The sequence below is a fragment of the Symphalangus syndactylus genome, chromosome 18 (genome assembly GCF_028878055.3).
Source record: "Symphalangus syndactylus isolate Jambi chromosome 18, NHGRI_mSymSyn1-v2.1_pri, whole genome shotgun sequence".
Classification (NCBI taxonomy): Eukaryota; Metazoa; Chordata; class Mammalia; order Primates; family Hylobatidae; genus Symphalangus; species Symphalangus syndactylus.
This window is the reverse complement of record NC_072440.2, coordinates 39482620-39498581: the sequence shown is the minus strand read 5'-3', so window position 1 is coordinate 39498581 and position 15962 is coordinate 39482620. Positions and strand designations below refer to the sequence as shown.

At 37.3% G+C, this 15962-nt stretch overlaps 1 protein-coding gene across 4 annotated transcripts in view; it reads right to left on the bottom strand.

Moving 5' to 3' along the window:
- The window catches only part of PDE4D (phosphodiesterase 4D), a 1541788-nt gene that overhangs the window by 1287855 nt on the left and 237971 nt on the right, over nt 1-15962 (bottom strand). Inside the window, exon 1 of one of the 4 annotated variants that reach the window (XM_063622612.1) lies at nt 6637-6765. The exons of the other annotated variants lie outside the window; for them this stretch is intronic. The gene's annotated coding sequence lies outside the window, so the exon portion shown is untranslated. Of the gene's footprint in view, nt 1-6636; nt 6766-15962 lie in introns of those variants that run through there. 4 annotated transcript variants of the gene reach the window in all.

Below are 15962 nucleotides of genomic sequence, written 5' to 3'. Positions count from 1 at the left end.
TTCTGTAGCCTGCTTTCCAACAGGAAACTTCTAAATCTCTCTACATTCAGTGCCCCGAAAATATGCATTTGCACTTCCCATAGCCTGACACATCTGCATCATCCCTTTTGTTCCTAATCACTCTCAGAACAACAGCAGCATACCTGATTGACGAGCAGCTGGCATTCACTGCGCAAAGAGCACCATCAAAAATGGAGCATGTGGCTCCAAGAGCCACCACTGTTTCCTTCTGTTTCTTGCCAAAGACTGTAACTTGTGGGTAGGCTAGGCCTGAGTGATAGCAGGAAATGGCCCACTGCCATGCAAAGTGGCTCCTCTGAAAAAACTTTTAACCGTATCCCTGCAGCTGGACCCCTTCCTCTGAAGTTTCTAGATATTGCAACTCCCCAAAGAGGAAGTTGTCTAAGGGAGGTACAATGCTTTAGGGAGAAACTGACCACAGCTTCATGGCTTCTGAATGCAACCTCTGCAACCTCTGGGCCCATTTCCCTCTCATGCCCACACAGGGCTAGGTGTGTTCTATTAAACATTTAGGTAAAAGGAGTAAGTAACTAGCTCAGCAAGGTCAGCATCATGTCACCATGGCATGACAGAAACTCAGTTTTCTGACTCTTAGTGAAATGGATCATTCAAAAGTAAAGCATTAAAATGTTTATAAAATACAGTTGGTCCAAGAGGACAAGTTGTGTCAAAATCATTTGCCAAGACACCTCATGTTTTTAAAAACCCTGACGTGTAGCCTGCATGCAATATGCAAACGGGCTGCTAAGGAGAGGACATGACATTAAAATGTCACTAAAATTACTGCTCAGCTATAAGAACTTACACACTTTAGATTTAACAGCACAGAGTTTACATTGGGTCACAAGAAATAGGATTTAAATGAATATTCCAAACTTATTTTCTGAAAATGCATTTTGCAAAGATACAAGTAGGCATACCTACTTCTGAAAAAAAATTCATTTGCAATAGAAAATGAGATGAGAAAACAGAATTAAAATGTATTCATCACCCTTGTCATTCCTCTATTTTAAATAAAGCAGAAACCACATGTAACATTCCAGGATATTAAGCTAGGTATGAAATGATGTTCAGACTACTAAGGCTAAAAATTACAGCCATAATTCAATCTGATATTAAACGCATTTATGATGCCATATAATGTGGGAGACATTTAAAATGACTACCAGAATTTCTACTAATATGACCTTTTCTTGAATTTTATTGTTAAAAATCCTTTTCTGCCAAAATGTCAAGGTTTCTCACAGTGCTTCTACATACACTGTAACCCCAATAATAGAAAATGTATATTTTCTGTAGACACTGGGGCTATCATCAGACAAATTTATTCTGCTGAAACTGGAGTCAACATTAAAAGATTTTTTTGCAGCATAGGTATTTTTTCACTTATAAGTTATTACTCATTGTTCCTAATACTATGCAGATAATATAACAACAATATTGAAGGTAATTTTTTAATATTTGAAAATTAATTGCACATAAAAGCATGCTATGCTATTGTTCCTGTTTTAGGTCCCCAGTCCCTGATCAAAGATGATATACATCTCTAGAGGCAGCTAGGAGGTGTCTCTAAGCTGGTAATAGTCGGGGTCGGATTTGTCTCAAAGCAGCAAAAACTTGTAAAGATGATTCTGCATCCCTAAGCCTTCTCTATCTGATAACTTTGATTATTTTCAAGTATAATCATGTGCCATATAATGACATTTAGGTCAACAAGGGACCACATACTACAGTGGTCCCATTAGATTACAACGAAGCTGAAAAATTCCTATAGCCTAGTTATTAATACACCGTAGGCATAGTAATGTGATAATGGAAAGCAGTATTCACATGTTGGTAGCAATGTTGGCATCAAAAACCTACTGTGCTGTCATTCATATAAATTTGAGCACACACAATTATGTGTACTACATAATACATGATAATGATAACAAATAACGGTTACTAATTTATGTGTTTGCTATACTTTTTGTCATCATTTTAGAGTGTGGTCCTTCTACTTATTAAAAAAAAATAGTTAACTGTAAAACAGCCTCAAGTAGGCACATCAAGAGGTATTCCATAAGAAGGCATTGTCATCAGAGATGATGGCAGCTCCTTGCATGTTATTGCCCCTGAAAATCTTCAGTAAGACAGGGTATGAAGGTGAAAGACAGTGATATTATTGATACTGACTCTATGTAGGCCTAGATTAATATGTGTATTTGTATCTTAGTTGTTAAGAAAAAAGTTCAAAAAATAAAAGAGATAACTAGAAATTTTTTCATAAGAAGCTTATATAACAAGGACACAGAGAAAGGAAATATTTTTGTACAGCTAGACGATGCTTTATGTTTTAAGTAGTGTTATTACAAAAGAGTCAAAATTGTTAAAAATGAAAATTAGCTGTTAATTTTTTATTGAAGAAAGAAATTTTCTTAACTTTTAAGTTCAGGGGTACATGTGCAGGTTTGTTATATAAGTAGACTCATGTCATGCAAGTTTGGTGTACAGATTATTTCATCACCAGGCATTAAGCCTGGTACCTTATTTTTCCTGATCCTCTCCCCCTTCCCACCATCCATCTTCTAGTAGGCCCCGGTGTTTGTTTTTCTCCTCTATGTGTCCATGTGTTCTCATCATTTAGCTCACACTTGTAAGTGAGAACATGCAGTATCTGGTTTTCTGTTTCTGCATTAGTTTGCCAAGGATAATGGCTTCCAGCTCCATCTATATTCCTGCAAAGGACATGATCTCATTCTTTTGTATGGCTGCATAGTATTCCATGGTATATATGTACTACTTTTTATTTATCCAATCTACTATTATTGATGGGCATTTAAGTTGATTCCATATCTTTGCTATTATGAATAGTGCTACAATGAACATATGACTACATGTGTCTTTATGATATAATAGAATGATTTATATTCCTTTGGGTATATACCCAGTAATAGGATTGCTGAGTTGAACGGTAAAAAAGGTATTTTTATAAATTTAGTGTACCCTAAGTGTACAGTGTTTATAGTAGTGTACAGTAATGTTCTGGGCCTTTATATTCATTCACCACTCACTCACTCAGAGCAGCTTCTACTCCTGCAAGCTTCATTCATGGTAAGCGTCCTATACAGAGGTCACTTTTTTTCCTCTTTTATTTCGTATTTTTACTGTACTTTTTCTGTGTTTACATATGCTTAGATACAAAAATACTTGTCATTGTGTTACAATTGCCCACAGTGTTCAGTGCAGTAGCAAGCTGTACAGGTTTGTAGTCTAGGAGCAATAGAATATACCATATAACCTAGGTGTATACTAGGCTATACCACCCAGGTTTATCTAAGTACACTCTACAATGTTTGCACAAGGACAAAATTGCCTAATGATATATTTCTCAGAATGTATGCCTCTCATTAAGTGATGCATGACTGTATTTAGGTTAGATGGATATGAAAGCTAAAAATACATGGGGGTGGAGAATTTTGCATTAATGTACTTTTTAAACAAAGACATATATATTTACCATTTATGGATGAAATAGTTTCTTTTCAAAAATGCCATTCCAATTGGCACAATCAATCTTCAAAATTTTACAGCACACTTTTTTACTTTTTTTTTTTTTTTGGTCAAACATTAGCTATAGACTCACGCCAGTTTATTTAGAGTCTTTCTAAATATGTTTTAAAATACCTGAAGTTCTACAAAAAGTGGGGAGCCTTTCAAATGCATGATAAACTAGGGTCAGTAGGTTTTGGAGAGTTGAAAGACATTTGAAAATATGGTAGTGGCAATGGCAGGGGTATGGGCTGATAATGAGACGTATAGAAATGAAGGATGCTACACCATTTGGGAATTAAAATTCAACTTTAGTTCAAGTCTTAAGATTTTTACTCCTATGGAAAGAGTGGGGAATTGGAGTAAAATCCAAGAGAGCAGGAACCATCTAGAAGAAAATTAGCCTGCCCAATCTCTTTGGCTTGCTTCCTCCTCCTCATGGATCCCTCTCTATTGATAAATTTTAAGTAGTGCCTATACCACACATAGGCTCCATTTTCCATCCCATGCCACATCTCAAGGGAAGAGCTACAGGAATAATATATATAAACTAGAGTGGAATTTTGATTCCTACCACTTGGAACTTGACTAGAATGTTGAACAAACCAGATCCCATCTGGTGACTGTATATATTGGTGGAGGAAGTCAATGCTTTGAAAGGCCAATAATCACTGGACTGAAGAAACAATTTACCAGCAACAGTCACTATTAGTTATGGACAGTACAAAAAAAGACCAAAGAACATCAGTACCCAAGGCCAATTTATGGAAACTAACAGAATGGCACAAAGTTAACCAGAAGAAGCCCACGATTCTGCTGATGGCAGTTGTTCTGCAGGTTTCAACCATTTAATTTTTAATCTGAGCTCCTACAGCACAGGCTCTTTGCACCTTGCCCTAGAGGATCTGAGTAAATGCGTTTTTATTTTTAGATGTTTTCTCTCTTGACATAGGGTTCCACAAATATGAAAGAACAAGTCATCCCCCAGGCATACTAGAAGTTGTTGCTGTCTCTTTTCTCTCCCTCTGTGGTCTCCTGCAAGCACTTAAAATAATAATGTGCCAAGAAATGTTTTCCTACAGAACAGGCCACTTCTCTTGACTGGCCCTAAAATGTATGTGTGTTAAAAGGATTGAGTCTGCCTTGGAATATTAGGTTGTCCCTTTTTGATGAATCGGAAGGTGTTCCAGACTTGAGAGGCTATCTCAATTTACAGTAAACAGCTATTTTATGAGAAAGGAAAAAAATTCCATGAGGTGTTTTTACCAAAAACACGATTATTACCAGCCTAGCAAAAGAATCCATTGTGAGGAGAAAAAGCACAGCCATGTTAATTAATATTATTTACAATCTTTACAGATGCTCACACAATACCACATACTTCTCATGTCTAGAATGAGGACTAAAGTCAAGGGTATGAAATCGAAAGGAGATAAATGTCTCCACAGCTTCTAAAATAATAATTCAAAATGAGTTTGCCAATATTTCAGAAACTACATGTCCCAAATTAACCTATATTATTGGGACAGAGTAAAGGGAACCTGATTCAATGATAAATTACCCACAGAACTATGTGCTATGATAAATTGCTAACTCAACAAAGCCATCAACATATTATATTTTAAGAAAGTTTCTTGTTTCTGAAAAGAATCATCAATCAACCTTGGTACTTTGAAGAGAGTATCTTAGATATACCTCTTCTTTCTACACCCTTCTAAAATTATTTTTAGCTAGGGATGATAACTAAAAGATAATGTAGCACTGTCAAAGTGAAGACACTGATGTTTCTCAAAGGAGAGGCATTGCTATGTGGGAGACTACCTATGATCCCTTTGTTCTTGGGCTGTAGCCCCTTGTTGGCTGCAGAATCCAGGGTTCAATCAGAGATGTTCACCTTATACCAAGAGGCAAGAGATTTCTTTCCTTCATGCTTTTATGATATCTTTTAAGATGCTCAATTCATGCTTATGCCAGAAACCCTGGCCCCTAAAGAACACAATTAGAAATGCGTTGGGGGGAGGGGGGAGGGGGGAGGGATAGCATTAGAAGATATACCTAATGTCAAATGATGAGTTAATGGGTGCAGCACACCAACATGGCACATGTATACATATGTAACTAACCTGCACATTGTGCACATGTACCCTAAAACTTAAAGTATAATAAAAAATAATAATAAAATAAAATAGCATTCTTAGCATAATGCACAGCACACACACAAAAACAGAAATGCGTTGCTCTGTGGATATTCAGTCAAAGATGCTATCTTGTCCAGCCCCTGCCTTTATGCAAGTGAAGCATTATTCATTCCACTTAACAGCTGAAAGAAGTGGTTCCAAGAGCATATCTTTTGCCAGAACCCATTTGCCCTGATGCCCAATCCAATGTGTCTTCTGCTAAAGCAAAACCAACAGCAATTAATAGACAGGGTTTTTATGGTATCCCTTCATATAATCCTGTAGCCATAACTTGATTGAGTTTCAAAATCGTCTAGGTAAACCATGAGCAAAATCATGTGTAAAAATCATGTAGAATGCTTAAAGTGCAAGAAGCAGGAGAGAGTTGTTAATAGCACAGACTATGTCATCATGATGCTTAGACATCATCTGATTAAGCCAGTAATAAAACGTGTAATCTTAGAAAGTGATTTACCCTTTCCATGCCTCAGGTTGCTAATCTATGGCATGAAAATATTAATGGCATATACATCATAAGGTCATTGTAAAAATTAAATGAGAAAGCATGCAGTTAGCCTTATGTGCCATACCTGGCATATAATAAATGCTCAATTAGTACAGCTATTAATATACAATGAGAGTGTTCATTAGCAAGTACTCTTATTCTCATAGCAATTATACTGAAAAATAGCATCATGGCTTAAATACTTCCTAAAGAAGAAAACTGTTGCCTCAGTTTACACTTTGCTTCCCCGGCTCAGAAGTGTCATATTTACACTTTTTCCTTTCTTTGAGTTTAGTGACCATCTCTTCATATCAAGGGATGAAAATGACTATCATTGTTCAACCAATTCAGCTGAGATTATAAAAAGATTTAACTAGGGATGATAAGCAAAAGAAAACATACCATTGTCAAAGTGAAGACACTGATGTTTGTCAAAGGCCAGACATCGTTATGTGGGAGACTATCTATGATCCCTTTGTTCTTGGGCTATAATCTCCTGATGGCTGCAGAGTTCAGGGTTTAACCAGAAATGTTAACAATACACCAAGAGGCGACTTGACCAACACTAACTCATTGGAACTTCTCAGAATACACAAGGAATCCCTCTTTTATATGTCATAGTAACTATTCGTGACTCATTTTCTATATCCTAAAAAACTTTTCAGTATCTCAAAATATTGGTCTTTGGACTCAGTGAGAAGTGGGTTCAAATCCTAACTGCAGCTTACTAGCTATATAACCTAGGGCAAATCACATCTGCTCTAGGAGCCTTAATTTTCTTATTTATAAATGGACATAATTATAACATAGTATATTGTTATAAGAAGTAAATAACTCAAATTCATACTTAATTGCTCTTTATCGACATCATCATTATCAACAACCACTCGAAAGTAAGCATGGCCAGGTGCAGTGGCTCACACCTTTAATCCAAGGTGGGAAAATCACTTAGCCCCAGGAGTTTGAGACCAGCCTGGGAAATATAGTGAGACTATCTCCACAACAACAACAACAACAACAAAGGAATAAGCTTAAGAAAACCCTATGCAACATATTTTCCAATGTAACGCTGGCAAATGATTCCTCAAACATTGTGTCTGTATATCTTTTTACACTTCTTCAACTTGATGGTATCATTTGAATTATAACCTTGATGTTTAACAAGCTCATCATCTCCCTGGACACATTTGTTGTCAAAGAAAGAGCTCACAATTTCAGTATTGCATTTGGAATCTCAGAATTTAATTTTAGTGAATAAAAATCAGATGCATACAGTTCCTCCATGCATCTTTACTAAGCCTTACACGGACTCTCTTGAGAGTTATCACCATCAGATTTTGCTGTTGCTCCAGCCGGCCAAAGTTGTCCTCTCTATTCCAAACTGTTGCCAGAACTTGGTCTACATGCAGAGTTCCAAAATCACATAATCCCCACACTCAAAGATATTACCTCAAACATCACCATCAGTACCACTACTTTATAATGGGTTTAAGTATTTTTAAGCATGGCCTCATCAGAGATTTGAAAATACCTTTAAAAGAAAATTTTGTGAAAACCACTTATTTAAAGACTAAGGGACAAACAAAAAATATAATCACAATCTATTTTATTTTATAAATCCTTAATTTGTGATTTTATTTAAAATATGAAATCAATAACCCTAAACTCATGTGTCCTTCAATTACCTGGAAATATGATCACAATTTGAATCTCATGAATGTTTTAGAGCGAAAGAGAATCAAACAACTGCATTAGATACACAGTGCATAAAAAAAATTTCTAGTCAACACACTGGAAAACATAAAGAATGTAAAATTAGTTTTATCTTAAGGAAATAGTACACAGACATACCCAAGAGGATTTGTAAGACAACATATTTTGAATATGTGAGCTGACATAATGTGGAGGAGACAGAACTGAAGAAGAAAATTGAGGAGGCAAATGTCGAAAGAAGTAAAGTCCCCACTGACAAGAATGGGTTTGTTTCTTGGGGAGAATGTATGTGCAGACATACTGAGGTAGAAACAAGAAAGTTGATTTTTAAAGTGTTTAACAATATTATAGAGTCCAAAATTCACATTGAATTTCACATACATACATCTACACACACATACACACACACACCCACACGGTAACTATGTAGAAGTGATAGATATGTTAATTAGCTGGAATGTAATCATTTCACAATAAATACATAGCATAAAACATCAAGTTGCACACTTTTAGTATATACAATTTGTATATGTCAAGGATATCTCAGTAAAGCTATTTTTAAAATAAAATAAAATTCACACAGAAAAGATAGCCAAAAAGAATTAAGATTTATTTGTACATGTAATAAGAAGGTATCACAGAGTCAAAGAAAGAAAGAAAGAAAGAAAGAAAGAAAGAAAGAAAGAAAGAAAGAAAGAGAAAGAAAGAAAAAGAAAGAAAGAGAAAGAATGAACGAAAGAAAGAAAGAAAGAGAATGAACGAAAGAAAGAAAGAAAGAAAAGAAAGAAAGAAAGAAAGAAAGAAAGAAAGAAAGAAAGAAAGAAAGAAAGAAAGAAAGAAAAGAAAAACGAAATCATATTTGGAAAAACCTCTTCTATCCTCAAGTCATTTCTACACAAAACTTTTGCTATTAAGGTAAAAGAGCTTTTATTTTCTTTGCTATAGGACAATTTTTGTGGCACCAGTAATACCTGCACTATTTTCAAGTATTTCATGCAAGACAAAAAAAAGTATTAAAAATAAAACTTATATGCATGCTTTGATGTAGTTTGTAAAGTGTCTGTCCCGTTTTCAAAGGAGACCTTAGCTTATGATGTATCTGAAGGCATTTAGTATTTAGTTATCTGATAAAATGACAAAGGACTGAAATAGACTGCAGAGATCTTATATTGACTTTTGTCACATCCAGGGATTTGAGGGGTGAAGTCATGCTAGCGAAAGCACTTCTGCCAGCAGATGCTGACAGATTCAGCAGCTCCTCAGACAAAATGGACATTTCTCTGTCAATATGAGTCCTCAACTCTGTGAAGTGTCTCAAGCAATCCCAGCTGCAGAAGAATGTCTGCAGAAGGATGCCAAGTACAGACACAATCTGTCCCCTCTCCTAAAATGAGGTTGATTCTCATTAGTCTTAAGGAGTCACAGACAAGCTGTTGTCAATTTGCTCAAGTGAAGAGTAAACCGTAGCGAGCTGTTGCGACACTTAATATCTCAGAAAGCAACATAAACCAAATGTGCCCACAGCCCCAACGTACCAGCAATTTCTGGACCTATCTAATAATAGTTGAGACAAAGGGAAGAATGAAGCCTGCCACACAGACCTCACTCGCCAGGCCTTGCTTTTGCAATACTGAATTAACAGAAAGAGGGGACTGTTTAGTAACTCAGCTCCCTCATCATTATTGCATTGCAAAACAGTCCACAGAACAAGCTGCTCCAGCTGACTGCTGATGGTGATTTTACCCTGTTTCATACACTATCCTTGGGCATCAGCAATGCAGTGGTGTGTGAATATACAGCCCCTGCAGGAAATAGCATGTTTTGTGGAATGAAGCATTCATACAATTCAATAAGGAAAATAAATGGAAAGACATAAATGGACAATTCACAAAAGAACAAAAATGACAAGTATGAGAAAAGATTTGACCTGAGTAATATGACCAAAAAATGCTCTCAGAAATTAAACAAAATAATAAAGCATTTTCCCATTAAAATCAGTCACTATTTTAAAAAGTAAAAAAAGTTCTTTGCTGGTGAACTTGCAATGAATTTGGAATGTTCATACATTGTTTGAAATAGCAAATATTGACGCATACGTTTGAAAAGCAGTTTGCCAATAAGTGTTTGATGCTTTGAAAATATTCAAAAGGAAAGACATAAAAAATATTCATGTCTAAAAATGTCTACTCCAGATCTTGCATATAAATAAATAATGAAGGCAAAACTTCATAAGAAACATAATAATAAGATAATAAATGTTTAAGGAAACCATGTAAAAACAATTAAAAATTCTGTTTGTGAAAACTGTATTACTTAAGACTTCTATGATTTTAAAAATTTTATTGTAAAAATATTTCCTATATACAAAAGAGCAAATATAATTATTATAAACACTTTCTTTTTTTTTTTTTTTTTTTTTTTTTCTTGAGACGGAGTCTCGCACTGTCGCCCAGGCTGGAGTGCAGTGGCGCAATCTCGGCTCACTGCAAGCTCCGCCTCCCGGGTTCACGCCATTCTCCTGCCTCAGCCTCTCCGAGTAGCTATAACATAGTTTCAAATGAAAAAAATCAGGACACAAAATTATATATACAATATGATTATAACTATACATAAAAATTCTCTTTGTGGGAAATATGTCTCGAGAGAAATAATCTGAAGTCTTAACAATAGCTATTCTTTGGTAGTGAAATAATAGGGTTTTTTTTCCCTACTTTCAAAACATTAACTTCTGCTACATATAAGCTCGTCATATTTACTATCTCTATCTTCAGATGCTAAATTGGAAAAATGTCTGAGCCACTATGGTCATCTTTTTATTTTTCAACAAATATTTATTGAGTTCTTCCTATAATCATAAAACACTAAGTATCAATGGAGAAATAAATGCATATGAGACATATTTTATGCTTTCCAGAAGCTTATAAGGAATACAACAGGTAATGGAACAGCAAAGTAGAAAAACAAACACATCATAAATTTAATGAATTGAATTCGTATGTACACAGTGGCATTGTACAAGGTGAACAATGAAGAAAATGTCATGGCATTTTGTCCATTCCTCATATATTGGTAATCTGGACAAACTTCTCCAATTAATAATTTCACATTATCAGACAATTCTGTAATTGGTAATAGGCAAATTCATCCATACCAAGGAAAGAAGCCAGTAAGAACCACCTGCAAAGCTGTACTTTGCCCTTCTTTAACCTATCTGTGGTCATCTATGAGTAATTTTATTCTTACGTTATCTTTATAACCTTAGGAAACTCACAGATTCCTGATCATAGATATCATCTTGACTACAGTTTCCACTCATTTCAAAAATTCACTCTATAATAACATTTTCTGTGACAGGGAAGCTCAAAACTTTCAAGGCAGTGCCTTCCACTTATGGACAGTTTGACTTATTGAACACATCTTCCAGGTGTAAGCACGGGACTAGACACTCTTTACACAAGGCAAATAAGGAAAGGCTCCTGCCCTCAAAGAGTTGATGATGCAGAAAGGTACACGTGGAATGCATAAACTCATCCATAGTCAAGAGCCCTGAGTGCTCTCCTGAGTGTCTTACTGTATTTCTGGGATGGGCATCAAGGAAAGTGGATACTTCTGCTTTGCGGATGAGCCTGGTCAAGAGTTAGTGACATTAAAGCATTAAAAAGAGAAAAAAAAAAAAGGAACTATAGTTGGATACTTTCAGGAAACGCCTCTTAAAGATCTGAAGATTTACAATTCTTTTTTTTTAAGCCAAAACATGTGAAAGACTCACACGCTTCAGCAAAGAAATCTGTTTAGGTTCATTTAATCTTTGCCTCCCCATCCCCTCCCAACCACCACCACCCTATTTTTAAATGGGACCATTTTTCACGTTATATCTGTTAACATCCCATGGAAAACCCATTGAAAAAAGCTGCTCTGAATCTGGCCACACATCTGATAGTGATAAACTGAGGCTTAGAGGCCTCTGAGCTCAGTAAATTACCCACCCAAAGTCATATCAGTAGCTGTGACAGAATCATGGTTGGAGCCCAGGATGCTGAGTCATAGCCATGTCAATCCTATGTCCTATACATCATAGACCCTGTCACACTTTTTATTTTTTAAAAAAACACATATTTTGGATATTGACTGACAGAACTAGCACATTTTAGCACAGAGCAGGGGAATACTAGCAATGCAAAAAGTAGGCAAAAAAATATGAAGGTCTAAAGTGAATATAAGTCAACAACACAACATGAATTTATAATAAAAAAACTTGTAATCTCAATCTGGAAGAAAGAAGACAAACCAGTCACAATGAAGGGACTGAACTAATTGTTCTCTAAGGTGGTCATGTTCTCTAAATATCTGTCAATCTGCTCAAGTGCCATATAAAATGACTTTACATGGATGCAGCGCTGTTTATATAAAGTTGATCATCCCTATGGAGAAGATGAACAATAAAAATAAACAACAGAATCCTTCTCTGAAAACCCTCTAACTTCACAATGAGTTCCTAAGGGACCATGTGCCTTCTGTACTAGAAGTTTAATTAAAAAACAGGATAGACTTCCTTCCTTCCTTCCTTCCTTCCTTCCTTCCTTCCTTCTTTCTTTCTTTTTTTGAGACGCTCTCCCTGTGTTACCCAGGCTGGAGTGTCATGGCGTGGTCTCGGCTCACTGCAACCTCCCTGCCTCGGGCTCCGGTAATTCTCCTCCCTCGGCCTGCAACTACCTGGGATTGCGGGCACACACCACCACGCCTGGCTGGTTTTTGTTTTTTTGGTGGAGACGGGGTTTCGCCATGTTGGCCGGGCTGGTCTCCAGCTCCTGACCTCGAGTGGTCTGCCCGCCTCGGCCTCCCGAAGTGCTGGGATTACAGACAGAGTCTCACTCACTCAATGCTCAATGTTGCCCAGGCTGGAGTGCAGTGGCCTGATCTCAGCTTGCTGCAACCTCCACCTCCCAGCCGCCTGCCTTGGCCTCCCAAAGTGCTAAGATTACAGCCTCTGCCCGGCCGCCACCCCGTCTAGGAAGTGAGGAGCACCTCTGCCCGGCCGCCCATCGTCTGGGATTTGAGGAGCGCCTCTGCCCAGCCACCACCCCCTCTAGGAAGTGAGGAGCGCCTCTGCCCGGCTGCCCCATCTGGGAAGTGAGGAGCACCTCTGCCCGGCCGCCCATCATCTGGGATGTGAGGAGCGCCTCTGCCTGGCCGCTGTGCAACCTTCCAAGTGTGAAGTGACAGCCTTTCTGCAGGTGTACCCAACAGCTCCGAAGAGACAGCGACCATCAGGAACGGGCCATGATGACGATGGCAGTTTTGTCGAAAAGAAAAGGGGGAAATGTGGGGAAAAGAAGGAGAGATCAGATTGTTACTGTGTCTGTGTAGAAAGAAGTAGACATAGGAGACTCCATTTTGTTCTGTACTAAGAAAAATTCTTCTGCCTTGGGATGCTGTTAATCTATAACCTTACCCCCAACCCCGTGCGCTCTGAAACGTGCTGTGTCAACTCAGGGTTAAATGGATTAAGGGCTGTGCAAGATGTGCCTTGTTAAACAGATGCTTGAAGGCAGCATGCTCCTTAAGAATCATCACCACTCCCTAATCTCAAGTACCCACGGACGCAAACACTGAGGAAGGCCGCAGGGACCTCTGCCTAGGAAAGCCAGAGACCTTTGTTCACGTGTTTATCTGCTGACCTTCTCTCCACTATTATCCTATGACCCTGCCACATCCCCCTCTCCTAAGAGGAGAGGAAACACCCAAGAATGATCAATAAATACTAAGGGAAAAAAAAAAAAAAAACAGGATAGATTAACATCTACTGGGAAAGGTATAAGAATAGTCTTGCCAAAAGGAAAAGAGATAGACTTGATAAAATTTCAAAGTCATTGCCAACCTTACAAGACAGCCTGTGAGTCAGAGGATGGCCATCCTGTTAATATGCCACCCAGAGACTGTCTCTCATTCTCCTTATTTGCCTCATATTTTCATCGTTTTATTGTTTACTGGAATTTTGTCTACCCTATGGGAAGACATAAAAATGAAGGAAGACTGGAAACATTATTATATTGAATTCCTTGCTAGAGATATTTATTTTATCGAACATAGGATGCAATAAGAGAAGGTAAAAATTACAGCTAAAATATGGTTTAGATTATATGTGCATTGTTCCATACCATTTCTTGATCAAATTAGAAACAACCTTGAATGTTTGGATGGTAATCACTGACCAGGTTACGTTTGAGAAGAGTTGCTTTAGTTAATTTTCCAAACTTAGATTTTCAGAACCAATTTTCCTACTCCAAATCAGACCCGAAAACAATTTGAACTGATTCTCCTTCTCCCTTATCTCTTCCCCCTACATCTCTTTTTATAATCTGCAACTAAAAGGAAATACTTCTGAGAGGGCTTTAGAGGAGTTTCAATATGTAATTAAATTGGGACCTTTCTATTCCATTTACCTTTAAATTAAAATAATATAAAAACAATCACAACACTAACATTTCTTTCGTTTAAAATAAGAATATGTATGCTTTTGGCTTATCTGAATTAATTAGCACTGATGGTCTTTGATTACTTTTGCTCATAATGAAAGGAAGAGGTGGGCTGAGTTTAGCACTTACAACCTAAAGATAATGCCCAAGGTTTAAATTTTAATGATTTTTTAAAAAAATCAATTTGCATTGATCAGGCTTAAGTCCTCCTGTAAGTACTAGTCAAAAAAAAAAGTCTCTTCAATTAAGTATTATCAGAAAGAAGAAATTACCAATCTCCTGGGCCACAAGTGTGCATGAAACAGATAAAAATGATGTTTCTGCAGTTTGTTATTTCCTTGAACTCCCCCCAAACCTGTATCCTACATCATATTGACCAGAGGAAGTGAAATCCTGCTGTGATCTCTTGGCACTAATCATGTCCCATAACTAGGCAGTTGACAGAACTAAAGTTCAGTCTGTGTAATACTTGGGAACTTACCCCCAAGTCTTTCTAGTCTCTTCACCAACCTTTTACCTCAGCGTAAGAAAGAACAGGGGAGATTATAAACAAGCTAAAGTCCTTCTAATCTACCCTCATCACCCACAAAGCCTACTATCACCTGGATTTGGCAATAACTATGACTGAATTACGGCCCTGAAATTGACCCCATGAAATAATACCATTGTAGAATGGTTAGTCAACTACACCTGAGTTGCTCCCTTCCCTCAAACACTGGAAAGAATGCCTGGTCTGATAACTAATTTAAATTATTTTTGTAAGTTGGACCAAAAGACCTTGGGCAAACATAAATCAAAACATCAGCAAAACACAGCTTTTAAGAACAGAGACTTTTGGAATCAGGCAAATCTAAGTTCAAATCCTGACACTTACACTTGTTCTGGGACCTTGGACAAGTGTACTTCTGAGCCTCAGCTTCTTCCTGTAAGGCAGGGATCCTGGTAGTTCCTCACATGTCAGTGCTTATTCAATGGTAACTATTATCATCACTGTCTTCTTAGCAGAACATTCCCAGGACACAGAAAGCCTCTCTTTATTTTACACCCAACATCCTGCAGACAGAGAAGGGGTTTCCTGCCCTGTGACTTAACCTTAAAATACAAATGATTTAACAAAAGTATGTGATGAGACTAAGATCTCCATTTTCAGCGTAATTGAAGTCACATTACAGAAACTAGAAATCACTTCATAAAATGCACTGATGATGTACATTTATTTTTCAACAGTACTTTCTAGCTTTGTCAGCACAACCTCAGCGAGGGTTCCTCCCATATGACAGGGTATTGTTTCACACTAAGGGTGGGGATAGGGGAAGGGTTAGGGGGAATAGAGAGTGGAGAAAAATGCAGTTGGAATCAAAGTAAGGTGTGCCTCAACTTTCTAATTATCTGTACTTGGGGAACCACCATCTATTTGTGCAAGAAGGAAAGGCAGTTTGGATAGGGGAGGAAAAAGAGCAGCAAAGGAGAAATCACTACATATTATAAACAAAAACTCAGTCTTCACGACTGACAGCTTCTCGTGGGACTTCCCTGGGG